We start from the raw sequence: 18,896 nt of genomic DNA on the forward strand, positions 1-18,896 counted from the left end.
GCTTGAGTAGTGTTCCCAGTCTATATTAGGGTAGTTGAAGTCACCTAGTATGATGGTGTTTGGAGATACATTTATCCCTCCAATGTTTTCAGGAAGGCCATGTGAGGTTCCTGAGTTTGAGAGGGTGGCCTGTAACATGCTACAAATTGCAGAGCAGTCTTGCCTATGGTTAATTGCACCTGGATGGTCTCCGATGCATGCCACCAACCTTGAGGTGTGGGTGTCCTTTATGAATATGGACACCCCTCCTTTCTTGGTGTTGTCCGGATTTTGGGGCGGTGATATGAGGTGAAACCTGTTAGTGCTGGGGTGCTCTCAGGAGCCTTGAACCAGGTTTCTGTCACAGCACAGACATCGATGTTCTCCATATTGAGAAGGGCCTCGGCATCTTGAGATTGAGACTTCTGGCATTGAGCAGCATTACCCTTAGTTTTTTCCTTTTTGGTGTTCTAGGGTGGTAGGTTTAGAATTTGAGCCTTGCCTAAAAAGGCACTATGGGGTGGCAAGAGCCTTTGCCAATATCCGGAAGCCCAGGGTGACAGGTGCAAGCCGTCCCTTGCGAAGCAGCTGGCTTGTCCAGCATGTCATCCCAGGCAGAAAGACATTGGATCCCTTTGAATGACACCAGAATTTAAGCCAATTATTAAAGCTGATCATCTTATCACTGTATTGTGGCATCATTCTAGGTGAAGGTAGGATACTGCTCAAGGTCAGGGTCATACCTGCCTGGGCTACATAATCAGAGAGCTCCTTTCATGTAGTCCAAGGAGCGTGGACAATGACTGCCTGCTGTTGAGAGACCTGAGTGCTTGGATTCTAGCGCCTGACAGGCAGCTTACTGTGACCTTCTCCTTACTCAGTCTGGCAGTGTGTCTGACTATGGAATCACCAATGACAAGTGTGTCTGGCATTTTGTTTGGCCTTAAGGGCTGTGACTGTTTGACACTCTGACTGTGTGGTCTATGTGTTGCATGTGTTGGGTCGTGAGGTGGTAGTTGTTTGGGTGTCTGCTTTGGTGGCCTCTGCTGTTTTGGTAAATTTTTGATCAGAGCGTATGTCTTTGTGTGAGTATGTGTATGATTTGAAGTTGTGATGGTACCATGTGTGACTGGGTATGTATTGTGTGTGGTTGCCTTCTCCTCCTGTCTGGTCTTGCCAGTCCTATGTTGAGAGAGCTCAGCCTCCAGTTTGGCCGTATAGTTGCATCTCGCATGTATTTGTGTTTTGTGGGAGAAGGAGATGAGGCAATTGTAACATTGCCTCAATATTCCCAGGTTCACCAGTTGAGCTGGAGAGGACACTAGCAACTGATCCCTCGACATACTAGAAGTAGTAGATAAAGAACTTTCAAAGGACTTTTAGGCTGGTGGGGTACTATCTATAATAAGAGTGCTTTATCAAGGTGCAAGTACTGTAGGAGTAAGTGCTAGGCTTTACAGATAGAGAATAGTCTACTTGGGAATCAAGTAGAGATGAACTTTTCAGTTATAGGATATGCTGGTTAGATCAGCAGTACAGTTTAGCGTGTTTTATAGCAGGGGCTGAAGGGAATTGGCCCAAAACGACCAATGGACTGTTTCTGGCTGAAACTTCACCCAGTGCTTCCCACTCCCACTGGTAAGCAAAGAAACTTCCCTCCTTCCTAATAAGGCAATGGATCAGTAACAGGAACTAAAAACAAAGCCCAGGGATCAGCAAACTCTGAAACTGGACTACTCTAGTTCAGTAAAGTGGGAAAACAAGAGATTTTTGTTTTATTACAGAGATAAGGAAAAAACAGACAGTAAATGCTATAAATGCTGTAAATCCTTTAGTGTGTAGCCTACAGAAACAATTTGCAACAATTAGTAACTTAAAGTGCAATAAACAGTGTAAAATGCAGAAATCACTTAAAGTAGCAGTTGCAGTCGCTAGCTTAATAACAGTGGGAAAGCCACAAAAAATACTTATATCTGGTAGAAAGTCACTCTTTTAGCTCTCTGCTGCTTGGATCACTCTGCAGGCCACCACGAGGATCTGTGCAGAGTTGGTACAAGCTGGAAAACACGTGTTTAGCGTGTTTTACCAATCACTTTGTTGGTTTCTGTGTTGTTGGTGTTACTGGTGTTGTTGGAGTTACAAATACATTCACTCCTTCTTAACACAGTAGTGTTATCGAATTCTTCATCTATGATATCCTCGCCTGTTGAGTTGATCTCACTTCCAAGAACTTCTATATTGTCACTCTGGTTACTGTTAGTATACAAATTCCAATTCTGTGACAGTGTGTGGGGGTGGGTGGATAGGCTACACCTTGTTGGTAAGCCACCACGTCTCACTGGATTTCCCTAGATTTATTAATTGTTAACTTTTCTAGATGTTGGTCTAGACTTGCAAAGATTCTAGAATAGTCATACTTATATCTTGGATAATCTAGGTCATTAAGTATGGAATTTTGCAGTGCAGTTGAATCTTTTATAAGGGTGTCAATATATTACGAATAATGTTTAATCATCAATTCTAGAAGTCTAAACCCTTGTTGGTTGAAAAATGAAAGCAAGTCTTTATGGAAAACTGAATTAGGAATCAGTCTAGTTGGATATTGGTAAGACGTTAGCCCTTTCGGGACTATTTGTAAATGCAGGCATTCTTGGAAGTAAGAAACTTCCAGTTTGTAATTTCTTATGTTTCAAAAGCTTGTCGCAAATGTTAGTGTCACTAATTTGATTGTATCCTGTGCTTCCAGCCGGTTATCCCTGGCTATCTGATGTATTTGAGGTGAGTGAAACTGGTCTGTTAATCTACTCATTAAAATTAGGGACCCTAATAAGCCCGAAGCACTCATAGGCTGTAGTGAATGAAAAGTCTGGTTAGCGACGCTCATAGTGTTCAAAACTGCTGTCCCAGGTTGCAAAATGCTATTAGAAGCCAAATTAGCCTCAGCATTTTGAATAACTCCAGTAGAAGTGTCTGTAGTTTTCACCAAAGGTGAAGTACATTGCCCACATGGGATAGAATGAGATGGTGAGCTGTTTGGCAAAGAACCTCTGTTTCCGCTGGGTCCTGGAGCCCCAGAAAATGAAGAAACAGTCACCCTGTTGCTCTGATTACTGATGCTAAGCACGACATTCAGTTGGTTCTGGATGTAATCTAGACCATACAAACGAGTTGCTACTGTTTCCACTCATTGTGAAAGCACTTCTATGAGTGCTGTCAAGTTCAAAACTTGTGACTGTGTTTGTAACAGTAAATTAGGGCTGCTCAGGCTTGCAGGTCCACCAGAAGCCAAGACAAATGTAAGGCTATCATTGAGCTATTCTAATAATGTCTATAATGTTTGTAACACCATTAAGAAATGCTGGAATATACTTATGACAGACCCCAAGCTTAAAGAAGTGGTAGGCTGTGAACCTAAATTTACCTTTAAAAACTGCAAATCAATTAAGAGAATGTTATGGTATAAACCCATTGGGATGAGAACAGAGTCAAAGTTGACAGTGAAAGGGACATTCAGATGTGGTGGTTGCAATGTTTGTTCTTATATCACTGAATACAACTCCTTCTTACATCCAGTTACTGGCCACAGATTTTACTGTAACTTTTATGCTGACTGTAATACACAGAATGTTGTTTTTTTTGGTGAGTGCATTGTATGCAAATGTTATTATATTAGAAAGACAAATCATAATTTTAGAGATAGGATTAGAGAGCATGTTTACAGTATGAATAGATGTGATTATAGAAATGCAATTGGTAGACATGTGAAAAATGAAGCCTGTAATCATATTTTTAACTTTTTGGTGCTTGAAGTTTTTATGCCTAATATTAGGGGTGTTGATGTGAGAACAAGTACTGAGAACTTGGAAACCAAATGGATTATTTTACTGCATGCAACTGCTGGTAAAGGGTTAAATGAAAATGTTCTTTTGAAACCTGCCCTGAGGTCACGCGATCTTTTTCAACATTTAACATTAAAGTGTTTGAAGCCATCTGCTTGAGCAGGCATTTTTATTTTCTAGATTTACTTGTTTGGTCAGCTACAGCTCCATTGTTTGGTTCTTTAAAGCATTAGTATATAAAGTCCCATGCTTCACATTAGTATAACAGTAACTGGTGAATAATGGTGTTGTGTCTGTATGTAAATCTGAAAACCATGAGCAAATTGTGCAGGTTTCAGAACCTCTAAGCCCAGCATCAAAATGCCCACAACAGTTTTGTATATCTGAAGCAATATAAAATGAGTATAATTATGTGCAGAACAACTTGTATATACATTAAGTCAAGAATGCTGTTGAGCATTTTCAGCAAGAGACTGTTCACCTCTTGGATATTTGAAGATTTTCAGCAAGAACCTTTGCTGAGCTGAGGGGATACTCATTCACTCTAACATGCAATTCACAGAGGTTTGCATAGCTGAGCCACATTTGCATGAGAAGTTCTCAGATCAGCCTCAACTTTCGCCAGCCTGCCTCAGTTCACCATTTTAAGCTTTGATGATTTCTTTGTTTCCATGAAACTCCAAAACAGGCTTGGATGAACTAAAACTATTTATTAAAAGCAGAGATAATCACAGATTGAGGGGAAGGGCAGTTAGCAGTGTACTTTACCTGTTCAGTATTAGTGTGTTTCACCTGGTAAGGCGTGACATTTTATACCTGAATGATGACTCACAAAGTGCTTTGGAATGTGTAAGGTTCCATTTTCAGTGCTGTGTACGTATCAAATTGTTTATTGTAATTAATGGTCTGTAGCAATTGGAAATGCACAGGAGCAGACTGCAGGCCACCTTAATTTAATTAAATACTGATATACTTGACCTCATATCAAAACCGTACATAGCATTACTAGTTCTTCAGAAGACTACAAAACACAAGAAGTACAATCAACAAAACTTGAACCTGCAACTCAGACTGAATGCTTCAACATACTTATCACCCTTTTTATTTGTCTTTTTTAATGCACTGGCATTCATGATCCTTATTTTATTAAAGTACTGTACAAGGAAGCCAGGTGTGATTTTCACACAATATGTGATTTAGTTTATAAAATGCTGCAGCAGCAGTGAGCAAGACAAAGGACAGACAACATCAATCTTGAGGAGAATCACATTCTCATGGATGCTCCTAAGACAAATAAAAAATGTCTTTTTCGAAAGGGGGGGACAGACAGAGAGCAATAAAGTATGGAATCTTGTGGTTAACATTAATGCAGTAGGTTGAAGGAATTGCACCTTGGCACAGTGTAGGAAAAGAGCCAATGACATAGTGGGACATGCTAGGACAAAAGCTAAGCAGAATGCAGTTGCCTGTAGCAGCACTGTAGAGGCCCTTCCACACACTAGTCTTTAATGCCAGACAAGGAATACCTTCTCTCTATAAGGGGTGATAATATGGATGCAGATGAGGATGCTTCGAGAAACTTTAGAGGTAGTGTTGACTCCAGTACTTTCAGACCCCTGCATCTACCACAGTCAGACATAGTGGAAGGTTAGTGTGTTTTCCATTTTATTTATTTATTTATTTATTTATTTATTTATTTAGTTAGTTAGTTATTTTCATTTGTTTATTACATTGTGATAAGATGTACCTGTTATTACACCTGTGCACATATCACCTTTCATTATGCTTACCTTTCAGCTGTCCAGATTTTTGCAGAATGTTAAGATTTTTACCTCATATTTTTGGTCTGTTCCTCATAAAATTTGTGGCTTTCTGGAAAATCACTAAGGACTGCAATCACTAAATAATGACACACATTTGAGTTTCAGACTTTATATACTTCAGAAAATGCATGCTAACACAAAACCTGTTATTCTAGCAGCATTCTAAGTTTGTAAGAGCAATATTTAAAAGCTTACCTATTTTGTGCCTTTGTATCACCCCCCCCCCCATTATTCTAGGCTTTGTCCAGATTTTGTGTGCTAAGAGGTTGAGAGGTATGCAGGTATGCCATTGTTGTCAGACGTGGCACAAAGTCTATAGACAATGCATGATATGTGTGGTCATCCTACCTATACAGAAAAGTAGTTCTATCTGTCCCATGTGTCATTAACCACATCTTGGCATATTTCTTCACTGGATCAGCACCAGAAAGAACTATGTTCTGTGCCTTAGCACAGTAGTCTGAAGTTAACAGCAGAATGGCTGTAAACCATGATGCCATAACTCCCATACTGACAACAAAGCCTGAGAACAGTGGCACACAGTTGAGTAGTGTATTGGCAGGATCCTGTGCACCAGAGTAGGTGGATGTCTCCTCAGAAAATGACAACTGCTCATACAATCAGGACAACAAGGACATGTCATTTAGGGGTTGGATACACAACATGCAACTCAACCTCTGCTTCTTGTGCATAACCTAAACTCCTTGATAAAGAGACTACCCTTTCAGAGGTAACAGTACCCATGCTCACAGCTGTACACAGTGGTACCACATGAAGCCATATTTCACAGTTAGCTCCAGAGTCATGCAAGGCCTTGGCCGTCAGAATCAGATGTGTCATGACAGAGTTTAAGCCCAGGCTACAGCCATTGAGATTCAGGTAGAGAGATGATTAGAGTATTGCAGGGTATATGTGAAAAATGTCACCAGTACATGGGAATGGTTGAGGCCATAGATAATGCCATGATGATTCTCATGAGCAGTATGGGTGCACACACACAGCATCCATGCCTGCTTCTATATGCAAACTCATAAAACCTTACCAGATGCACATTGGGAACACAGGTGGAAATGGTTATGGAACAGCCCACATGTATGGCAGATAAATAGGCTGGATACCACATGCATCTCAAGAAAGTGCAGCAGATACTCATGGAGTCCCCCAAGAAGATGTCAACAACACCTCATCAGACTTCCATAATATGTTAGAATCTTTCAGTTGAGGTCTAGGTTCTGCAACATGGTAAGAACAATGTCAAGAGGTCCCCCTGCACCCAGTAGATCTCATCATAAGATCCCATTGTACACAAGCTTATGTGCCAGCACTTACTCTCCATATATGGGACCATCATCTACACTATCGTTAGAGGGCATTACATGTGACGCATCTATATTACCCAATCAAAAGTTTAAGTTAGCGAATACCTAAACGTTGATCAGGTAATATCAAAAAATTAAAACAGCGAATGGCCGATTTAATGTAGGGAATGAATTCCCTCGGCCACAAAACAAAAACAAAAATTTAAACCAAAATTAAGTGGGGGGCTTTGCCCACCACACCCCCGATGTGAGGGGCACCCCCCAACTAAATATACCAACTGTAAGATCACTCTACAGTGGGGAAAGGGGCAAAATCCACATAACAGCCAAGGGAATTCTTTCCCTGTGTTAGATCGGCCGTTCACGTTTTTTTGCTTTCGCTATTACCAGATCGACATTTAGATATTTGCTAACCTAAATGTTTGATCAGCTAATAGTAATCCCATATGACACCTTCCAAACATAACATGCATTTTTAACATCAGTAAGAGGAAAAGAGAAGTCACTTAGCAGTTACTTTCCAAACACATGCCTAATGCTGCACTTCTTACTGGTATCTGAAAAAACAGTAGAGAGAGAATAACACGTGGAAAAAAGAGAAGGAAAACAAACTTCTCTCAATGCAAGTAATTTGAGCACATTAACATTTATCATACTGTGTTCTGGATACTACAGTGAAAACTATCAGTTCAGCGCCACCTGCTTTTACACACTCAGGTTAAAATCCTACCAGTGTAACTAAGACTTGTGTCACTTAATCCTTGACACTGTACAAATGATGTTGATGCAAAACGTACAAAAGAAAACATTTTATTTATTAATTTGCTACATATGAAACATGAGTACCAAACATATAAAACATCAATTGATCAATGAATTGCAAAAACATTGGTATAATAAAATTGCATAAGAATAATAAACTTTTTAAGAACATAACTTGAAACAATATTTGACTTGACTATTATTCTAAGGATCAACAAAACAGAATTTATGAACTATTATGCATATAAATTCTAACAGCAAAAACTGATGAGTTGTAAAATTAAAAATACAGATTGTAAAGGAAGATTTTAAGCGATGGAAAAATATATGTTGTTGAAGTTTCAGTCTAGGATCAAACTCAGAATGTGAAAGAAAAACAGAGAACTAAAAGCAAGCAAATACAAACATAGGCACAACTGGGTAGCAATATGTGAAATTTAAAAAATGTAAATTGATATCCTTTTGTTTGCTTATATATTCTCTGAATGTCACTAAAAAGTAAATACTACTCTGAATATGTGTTGGTTTCTGAATATCACCTTAGCCATTCAAAGCTACTTCAGTTATTGTTATATGTGACCTGAATTAATAGATTTATGAGTAACTGCAGGCACCTATTGGGCATAATGTCCATTGGGAAATAAATTCAGATTCCGTATTCTTGTGCCGGGCAATTTCCCACAACACATGATAAATATCTTCAAGCACTTGCCAGAATTATCCTATTTGCGAGGCAGAAGTTCTCCTCCAAAGCCTCCTGATACTTTGTTTGGCTGCTGAAATCATGATGCTGAGGAGGTATGTCTGTTTGGTCATGGGTGTAAATTTAAACACTACTAGGCTTTTCTTTCAGTCTTTTGTAACTTGAACCTTGTCTGCCTCTGTACAGAATGTTGACTAAAAGTCTGCAAGTTTGGGACAATCCCAGATTATGTGATTCTACATATGAGCTGTGGGATAAGCCAAACAATGCCAGCACTGAGGTTGCCTCATATTGCTGGTTTGTACAGATGCTGTTGCAAGTAGAAACAGGAAATGGAAACACTTCCATGCAACTATTTTCCATTTTGGAAATGCTGTGAGTGTAAAAGGATACTTCAAAATGTTACACTTCTGCCCATCATGTCATTTTATTTTGCTCTGTCTCATAAAATCCATTCCTTAATTCTGGAGGCAGGATTGCAGAAGAAGTATGATTTGATACAAATGTGTAAACTGGAGGTAGACTACTGCATTATCCCTTTCATCTCTTATAGATTTTGTCAGTAGCTGAAATAAAGCATAATCTTTAACCCTAGCATAGTTTTCCAACACAATGTTCAACATAAAGAAAGATGTCAGCTGATGGTAGAAAAGGATGTAAGATGTTTTAATATTAAATTCCTGAAAGAGATCTTCTTGCCCTTTAAGCCCAGTCTCAGCTTCTGTCTGGTGTTTGTAAATAAGGCCTCCTTGAGTTCAGTACTTTATAAGAAAAGAGTCCTACAGGGCCCAAATCTTCGAAGTTTTGAAAATGGAAATAATAAAGTAAATGAAGTATTAGTGGTATCTAACTTAAAAAGATTTGCTTGAATATTTCTGCAAAAGGTATTAAAATATAGCAATCTACTAATGTTTACAACTTGTATAAAGTATCCCAAAGCTATCCCAACTACTAGACACAATTTATTAGCATCAGTGATCACTAGGGGGAGAAAGGGATCAACAAACTTGGATAGAATTATTGTTGCGGCCATAAAAAAGTATACAGAGAGAAATTATGGGGGCTTATATTTATCAGGAATGGTAAGTCAATAGAAAACTTGGCGGTCTGATATCTTCCTGGATGTGAGGAGCAGAGTGTACATCATGAGAACCTCCAGGCATAGTTTGGAGCCCACAGAAATTTCAGAATGATCTTGTCCTATCTCTGTATGACAAAATAAGGAATAGCCAGAGGCAGCCTTTGCAGGATATATAGCATTTTATGATGCAGACATTTTTTGATTAAAGTAAATGTAAGCTTTTAAGGCAATATTCCTCAACATCCACTCATGCAAGGTTGTTTGCAAAATCTGCTGCAGTGTTGCACATGGATTCTAAAGTGGGTGTTGCCAGATGAATGCCAAGATATTTAAATGAAGGTGGATTCATACCTTCTCAAATGTTTTACTTAAGGGGACTACAATACCTAGGACTTGTTAATATTGATTTAGAAATATTAACTTTATAACCTGATACCACTTCCCAAACCCCCAATATTTTCCAAACTACTTTCATACTCCTCCCTTTACCTCTGAGGAATACTTAGCAGATAAGGCAGTTCTTCCTCACTATTGTATGGATTGCTTGGAGGGGCATGCTTTCTATAAAAAAAAATCCCTAAAAGCTATAGTTAGAATTGCAATGGCCATTATAAACTGCATCAGAGCTAATAGGTATCCTTACTAAATACCCTTAAAGATACCGAATCACTGTAAAAGGTATGCCCTTATTTTTATTTCAGTTTTATTGTGAATATACAAGCCCTCCAGGATAGTAATAAATTGCAGTGGAAATTTATATTTTCTAAGATCTGTAACAAATATAGACAATGTACATTCTGAAATGCTTATACTCGCTGCTATAGTGCAGCTTTTAAAATGTTATGCCAGGAGGTTCTTCCCTTTATAAACGCCACCTGATCTGAATGAATAATGTGAGAAAGGAAAGGGAATATTCTGTGCATACTGCCATAAATGTTTTGTTATCCACATTTAAAAGAGACATTGGCCTATAGCTAGAAGGCTCAGATAGTGGCTTGTCAGGTTTTAACAGGGGCATGAGGAGGGAATGCTTCCAAGAAGGTGAACTGTTTGATTCCTGTGAAGCTGAAAGACAAGCTCTCCATAACATGGTTAGTGACAATGGTGGAAGAACTTTGTAGACCTCTGTTACCAAGCCATCGGGTCTCAGGGCTTTATTAGGTTTCAATTTCTTAACTGCTTGCAGTATTTCTTGCTAAATAAAAGATAGAGTATTGTTTGTTGTGGATTTGTATTAAGGGATGGAAATTCTAATGAATTTAGTGGTGTGAAATGAATAAAAACTGGAGTTGGTTGAAACATGCTTACATCAGAACAGACTTTTTTATAAAAATTCCAAAACATGATTAACATTTTGGACACTGAAAAACAAAACTTAGTGTCCCTGCCATCCAGACTATCTACCTTAAGTAATGGTCTTCCTTCTGTGTTTTTGTGCAAACTGAGAGACAGCCTGAGTGGAAAGGTCATAATACTGAATCCTTGAATTGTCCAAGGTTATTTCAGTTTACTTATCTATTGTCTTTTGAATACTGGTCTTGAAAGTAACTAACTCCCTTAATATGCTCTGGTCCTTCTGCTTAGCCTTCAAAGATAGTTTTGCTGTGTATGTTTCTTGCAGAGCTAACATCTCTGAATTGCAAGATTTCCAGAGACTACTAGAGCAGGCCGGCAAATAAGCATGCAAGAAACATTTATATGCATCCCAGAGAATGTGAGGGTCATAAGCTGCTGTTTCATGTGCTGATAGAAACGTGTTATTTTATTGAAAAGCTGGGAAAAATCAGATCTATGGGTTTAATAAAGGCAAAGACTTCAAACTTCTGTGGGTGGAGGAGAGAAGGATGAGAACTAGCAAATAAGAGCCTTGTGGTCTGAGTAGGTGCAGGGGGTGACATGAAATTGAGCCACAAAGTCTTTTAGCTCATTGTCAATATAGATCCTGTCTATTAGGCTGGATGTACCAAAAATGAGAGGAATGATGTATAAAATGTATACTGGAGGTATCAATACTTTCTCCACAGTCTGTCAGTGCCATCTCATTAGCCTATGTTTTGAGATATTTGGCACAGGCTGATAGCCGAGGCGGGTGTGTAGCAGAAAAGTCGGCAGGGCTTGTAATCCAATTAAAATCCCCCATAACTATATGTTTCCTACAATGCTATAATATAAGCATTTGTTGTCTCACCCAGATACACAATCTTACTCTCTTAATGGGAGAATTAATGCCATTAACATTTAAACTAAGTAACGTAAGTTCTCTGCATAAAAACTACCCATACATCTAATTGTGCCCCCCATCATGTTATCTGAACTGCTATAGTACTGGCTAGTGCTACCCAGCTGGAGTATGAGAAGTGAATGTGCACCTACCCTTTTGAAATATACATAAATCCTCAACTGAAATATTGAAATACAAATGTTAACCTTAAAACTTTCATAACTTGTTACCTAACAACATACTTGATCCAGATATTGTAGCGAGTGGAAAAAAAACTTTCAACTGTAAATAACAGTACATAAGAACTATGTACAAAGTTTGGATGTGACTTACTAGGTAATGGGTTACATTTCACCCATGAGTTTCCCATTTTGCCACTGAAATGGCTGTGGGAACATCATATTAGGAAAAAAAAAATACCAGAGAAAGCAAAAATGCTTCAGAGGCTTTACATATATTTACCATCTAGTTACATGCGTCTATATTACATAATCAAACTTTTAAAAGTTCAAACATCATATGGTCGACACCATAGGATCGGACTTTTAAAAGTTCAAAAATGTAATAAAAAAATAAACCAAAGAAAAAACCTACCTGAACGGTTTAGCAGGGGGGCAAGCCCCCCTGCACCCCCCACATGGGGGGCTGCATCCACCCCCACCTCCCGCTCTTCAAATATGCCAACTCCGAGATTGCACTACAGTGCAGAAAAGGGAAATCCTCCCATTCCTTACTGCACGGAGATTTCCGTTGAAATGTTCGAACTTTTAAAAGTTCGATCATATGGTGTCGACCATATGACGTTAGAACTTTTGAGAGTTCAACAACATATTATAGACACAGTTACATAACTTGTCAATCTTTGTGATTATTAATACCATTGCTTCTTGTAACATTACAAAATAAAAAAGTAGAAGTAAACACAAAAAAAAAAAACATAATTTTTGGTACAGGATATAGTGTATTTTATTGTTTATCTTCCAGGTCATAGTCCAACTGTGGCTACATATCAGTGACAATGCCTCCAAGCAAGAGCTTATTGTTTGGCTTTGATAGAAGATATTCACTAAAAACTGCAAACAAAACTCAGCCAAGCTAGCATTCTCACTGTCTGATACCTTAAACCTCCTGCAATAGAGGTCCATGGGATATATGCAAATCAGGTTTTCAGCTACATGGTTTCTAAACGTCCATGACTTTTTTACTTTTTAAGTCTTTATTGTTATATTCAGACCAGTAAAGCCAAACCCCACTAGCTGTGGCCATGTATGCTTCAGACTTTTTACTGACCTTGCCAGCACAGCATAAGTGAATTGTTTCACTACTAGTTGTTGATGGAAGATATTAGGATAACTGCCACAGAGATGGAGAATCAAAATTTATAAGCACAGCTGATTTAGGGCTGTTTGGACCAGAGATATATTTAAGTATCCCCTGTAGACCACCCTGTTTTGGGGTTAGCTGGGACCCAAACCATGTTGTCAGGAATTTTCACTATGGCTTTACCTTTTAGATATTCCACAGCATCTTCAAGATGAGTAAAGTTATGGATATAAAATTGTGACCTTAACCTCATTGTCTTTCAACAGTCACAAAAGCAGAAACCGTTGTTTCCTTCTATTTTGTACCTGCCTGGAGAAGTCATTGTCAAATCTGATCTTTTGACCTAAATAGGTTTTGCCAAATAGCTTGTAGCACTTTCTCTTCCTGTAAGTAAGGAAGAAAACATTTTTTGTTGATAAATTGAAAATATCTGATGTACAGTATAGATTGACCATGCACCACTCAGCATAGTCTACAAGTAAGTCTATATATATCAGGTTTTATCTGTATGAATTTTTTTTCACTTTCACTACGTGAATGTCATGGCCCATAGTTGTAAATGCCACCTGTTTAACTGCACAGCTGCACACTGTACATGAACCTTCTGTAGGGGTTGCCGTGTTACTGCCACCAGCAGATACTCATTGCCATAGTCTCTGGTGGGAGAAATGATAAAAGAGCTGCAATGTCACTGTCAGTGACAATCTGTGGGAGTTGTGCACCTGACTGATGCATGTTTAAGTTGTGCAGAATACAGCAGGCAAGCTACATTTCCTAACTATTCAGACAGGCTTGGATGACAACATATTAATATTGTTTATGACTGGAAGACTTCATTCATATTATGGATAAATTCAAAAATGCCTTTCAGAGCTATGCAGCATTCATAACAGACTAAGCATCTGTTAGTCATAAAGAAAAAAAAATACCTTCTTCAGAAAAAAAAAAACTGTAATAGGAGAGTCACAGGTTCATAATCAAGCAGGACAACCAAAGCTCAAAAATCAGTTTTTGCGGATGAAGCTGTAGTAAATAAAGAAAATCCCAAAAAAGCAAAAAAAAATGAATTCACAAAATTAAACAGTGGAAGCAAATTTAGCAGATATAGCAAGGATGATATTTAAATAAATTTATTAGGGTACAGAAGCATCTAGTGTTAAATTTAAATATACTAACCAGTTCAACAATATTGTCACAGTGCATAAATAAACTTACCTGAGTTTTTAATAAAATGCCTGTAGGCATAGTGTAAAGCCTACATGGAAGGTACCATGGCCATGTATGCGGAACCCCCTCTGTAGCGTGCCATGCATATTAATGAAGCCACGTTACTGAGGGAGAGCAGTGCAACAGGGTTACTGAATCAGTATAGGGAGTGTGTCACTGTGTCCACACCCCCTGCACTGTCAATTTGCCAGATATCAATGTAGGCATATATATGGAAAAGTTTAAATAATGTTTTTGGGTTTTTTTGTGTGTGTTTGCGTGGTGCAGTGTGCAATGGACACATCCCAGACATCTAAAAATAGAAACTGGATACATTTAATTATGAATGCAAAAGTCAAGTTTAAGCACAGCTGAGTAAGTTTGCATGGTGTGTCGCTTAGCAGTGCTTAACATAGCAGAAACGTACATGTATTCTACATGTCCACATAGGTAAATGGTTATTAGAGTGACAGCCTTGTGTGCAGTAGGTGCAGGTTTCAAATACACAGACAGATTATGAAGCATTTATTTTGCAAATATAAATTCTGACAATAAATTTTAAATCCTGTGTTGCTGCATTCAGCTAACCTGTGCTAAGCAGAGCTAAGCCTTGCCAAGCACTGCTTAAACAAGGACTGTTTTAGCTGTCCTTAGCTGGTTTATGCATTGCTAAGAAGTATGAAGCACTGCTAAGCAATGCCCATTTAAGCACTGCTCAGCCTGGCTAAGCTGGTTTGCACACCACTAAGCATTGCCAGTTTAAGCACTGCTCAGCTGTGCTCAGTGGGTTTGCGTGGTGCTAAGTGAAGGGCTGCATTTTTAAAAATGGCCTAATGGTGGTAAAGGGTGGGAAAATAGGCTTATATAAGTGCAAGAGGTGGGAATACAGCTATAATCTGTTGGAGTTTGATCTTAGCAAAGCCTATGGCAAGAGTTGGAGAGGGTGCATGCTTCTGGGCACAGCAGTGGGGCATTCTGGAGTCCAGGATCATGGTAGGACTCCTTGTAAAATATCATGATGTCTGGCTGCTGCAGGGCCAGTACCAGGGGTCAGAATACAAATCTAAGGCCTGGGACCAGCTAGCACTCGATATCACTAGTGCAACTGGTATTCCCCTCGCACAGGTGAGTAGGTGCATCATCATTATAATGATCTTAAGTGTTGTAAGGGGGAGTTCATGGACACCTGGATCCAAGATGCTAGAAACAGGAATGTCCCACCATTTTGTAAGTTTTGATTTCAGGTACGCATAATGGAATGTTTCTCTCCCCACAACTGCAGAGGAGAAAGCTCGCAACCTGGAGGCCCATGCAGGGCATCTGGCCAGGTTGCACCATGAGTGTGGTGAGTACAGATGTATCTTGCAATCTATAGTCATATAAACAAGAAACAGTAAATTAGCAACTGCCAGTAGGTATATTCAGTTATGATTGTACTGCAATGAATGTGGTCATTGACCTGGACTGATATAACTGAGTAATGCCAGGTACAGTTCAATAAAGACGAAAGCATGAAACCTGATAATGTTAAGGAAATAAAGTTACTACTGCATTAATAATAGGTTCATAGGTAAGTACTAGGCTATCTGCCAAAGGGCATTTATAAGCCTAGCCAGAATGTGTTGGCTTTCACCATCCCCTTAGATTAGTTCCCTGTGCCTCTGTCCAGCAGAGCCATTAGTTCCCTGCGCCACTGTCCAGCACAGCCACTGCAGTGATCCCAGGGGTAAATTTTCTGTTTCCCATCCACCCGTCAAGGTTTCTCTTGAAGAGCATTAGTGAGGGGCTCTGCCTGATGTATATTGGAATCCTGTTCCAAAGCATGGGGAGTCTCTGGGACAGGAATCTATCCCTCCAGCATGTCCTATTTATCGTTGTGGTGAGGTTTATATCTCTAGAGCGTGTGGCTCTCTGGGATTTGTTTTTTTTTTTAGGTGGAGCATGTCCATCAATTCTGGGTTGGACATGGCCTTGTATGTCAGGCAGAGATCACCTCTGAATAAGCGGTATGCAACTGAGTACAGCTGGAGTTTCTTGAGTCGGGCTGCATAGGGCATCTGTTTGAGGCCAGTAATCCTCTTGGTGAGGTACTTTTGTGGTCTTTCCAGCTGTTGCAGGTGTCTTGTAAGGTACATCCCAAATGGGGTGTTGTATTCTATGATGGGTCTAATGAGTGATGAGTAGAGAGGCACAATAACCTCTTTTGTTCTAGATGTGAACCATTTTGTGATTAGGTGGGCCACATAGAAGGATTTTCTAACCACCTTGGCAATATGATTATCAAAGGAGAGATTACTATCTACCTGGGTCCCCAGATCCCTTATTACATTTTCTGTATTTAGGGGACTACCACCTATGTGGTAGTTCATGGGTACTTTGTTTTTTCCAAAGGGGATGACTATGCACTTTTTGGCATTTAGGTTGAGGCCATGATTTTTACACCAGGTATCCGTCTCGGTGAGACCCATCTGGAGGGTGTCTGTATCAGCAGGAGAATCAATTATGGCCTCTAGTTTGCAGTCGTCTGTGAACTTGGTCAGCCATAGTCCTCCTATGCTTGCCTGTACCTCTGAGAAGTACATACCAAACAGGTGTTAATGAAATAAAGTTTCTACTGCATTACTAATGGTAAGGCAATAAACTTCTACTGCATTAATAATGTTAAGGAAATAAAGTTTCTACTGCATTAATTGTGGAATTACAGCTGTACTGCAACACCTGCATTATATGAACTGTTCATCATAAAATACTCTAGACATATAACAATCACTGCATGAAGTCACCCCTAATAAAGCTGTGTTGTGCAATATGTGTGTATTTTGGGCTGTTGGTTATAAAATCGAGTATTACATCTGCTGTGAAGTAAAAACAGAAATAATACCACTAAGTGACTGAAGGTTTGCTAATAAAGAGTATTTTGCTAAACTGTAGATGTGGAGCTGTACTACAACATATAATGCATAATGATATTTGTTCTGCACTAAGTTCTGAACCAATAATAGGAATGCCCAAGGTATACTGTGTATCTCAGGATTGTCTTGTGTTAACCATTGCATTTCAGCTATATGCATGCCTGCTCCTAGGTATGCTGCTGCAGGCAAGTACGAACCTGTAATATCTGTAGCCTGCACATATACCATCTGCAACTGTATATGGGTCAGGTAGCCAACCCAGCAGTCTGATATGGTCTGTATATATCACACATATTCCCACCCACTAGGGGTTAATTGTCTACACCTGTATTCCATGTATTAATGTACAGTTCACTTACTATCTCTGTCATGCATGAATATCATGCATGTGTGTTCAAGTATAATTGCAGTCTTGTCTAACACTCTAAATCTATTACCAGGTGAGCTCTAGGTACATATCTGTCAAACAATCTTCAGCAGTGGCCCAGTAGCACAGTTTGATAAATGCCAGGTGTGATATACATTTTGTCACACACAGACCGGGGTTTGAATCCAGGGACAACTACTACTAAATATTTATGGAAACAGTTATGTATTGTTAACAGATGTTCTCTGCACAGGAATGACAGGTAAATAAATGGCTGTAGTAGCTGTTCAAATGGGTTAATAATTTCTGCATTTAGATGTACCAGAGTGTTAACAGCATTGCTCAGCAAGGTGATAAGATGTTAGTAAATAAAGTCAACAAGTACAATAGTCATAAAAGTAAATAAAAGAAATAAAACTGTTTGATCTTGGTATGGCTGCATGACTGGTGTGTCTGTGAATGTCTGCTGATAGTCTAACCCCATGCCTGCCAAGGACGGCATGATAGGTAAACTCTCTGTACTGTGCATGATATATGTCTCTCAAGTGTCGCGCTGTCATGGACTGTGATCACTGTTGCCATATCTCTTGGACACAGATTTATCATCCACTTGATTTATGTCAATAGCACAGTCACACACAATACACCCTGGTAGTCATATATGTCCCCCCTGACATGTAACAGTCCCTTGTAGTTGTGTACCTGTAGGTGTTACAGCTTGGCCCATACTGTCCCATGTGAATAGCTTGAGAGGTATGTAGGTATTACAGAAGCTATAGGGCACTTGTATACATAAAGTAAGGACAGACCTGTAGAGTATATAAGAGTACTGTTGCAAACAATATAGCCTATACTGGTTGTAATGGAATGTATTTCTCTCTCCTCCCACCCCTAATCTGCATCATAATTTATTATTGTTATACATCGGGTATGGCTTACTTTTAACATATGTTGTTCTCAAAACAATATGTTGGGCCTTATGTTTTATTATTGTTATGTATTACAATGGTTGCATATTAACATACCTTGATGAATTACCTATGTTGTTGACATTATGCTGTAACTGTTACTGGTATGCTGTTACTATACTGACTGTTATCTCACTTATTGTTGTGTTCCATATGCTATGCAATGTTATGTTGCTGGGGTAATTGTAACATTTTGGCATTCTGTTATAACTAACTAAATGTTCTGTTCATTACTAACCTATACACTTTGAAATACCTCAACATCATAGCTCGATGGGGTAGGCCGGTTCCTGTTGATCCACCTACCCTGACTCAGCTGGCCATGGCACCAGGTCCCAGCATGTCTGGGACCCAACCTGGTGCTGGCCCATCTGATGGTCCTGCACCAACTAT

The 18,896-nt window shown here is 39.2% G+C and overlaps 1 protein-coding gene across 1 annotated transcript in view; it reads right to left on the reverse strand.

The window, feature by feature from the left end:
• The window catches only part of LOC122806504 (cysteinyl leukotriene receptor 1-like), a 329,799-nt gene that overhangs the window by 106,183 nt on the left and 204,720 nt on the right, over window positions 1–18,896 (reverse strand). The window lies entirely within an intron of this gene.

The sequence above is a fragment of the Protopterus annectens genome, chromosome 7.part0 (genome assembly GCF_019279795.1).
Source record: "Protopterus annectens isolate FY-2018-M chromosome 7.part0, PAN1.0, whole genome shotgun sequence".
Lineage (NCBI taxonomy): Eukaryota > Metazoa > Chordata > Ceratodontiformes > Protopteridae > Protopterus > Protopterus annectens.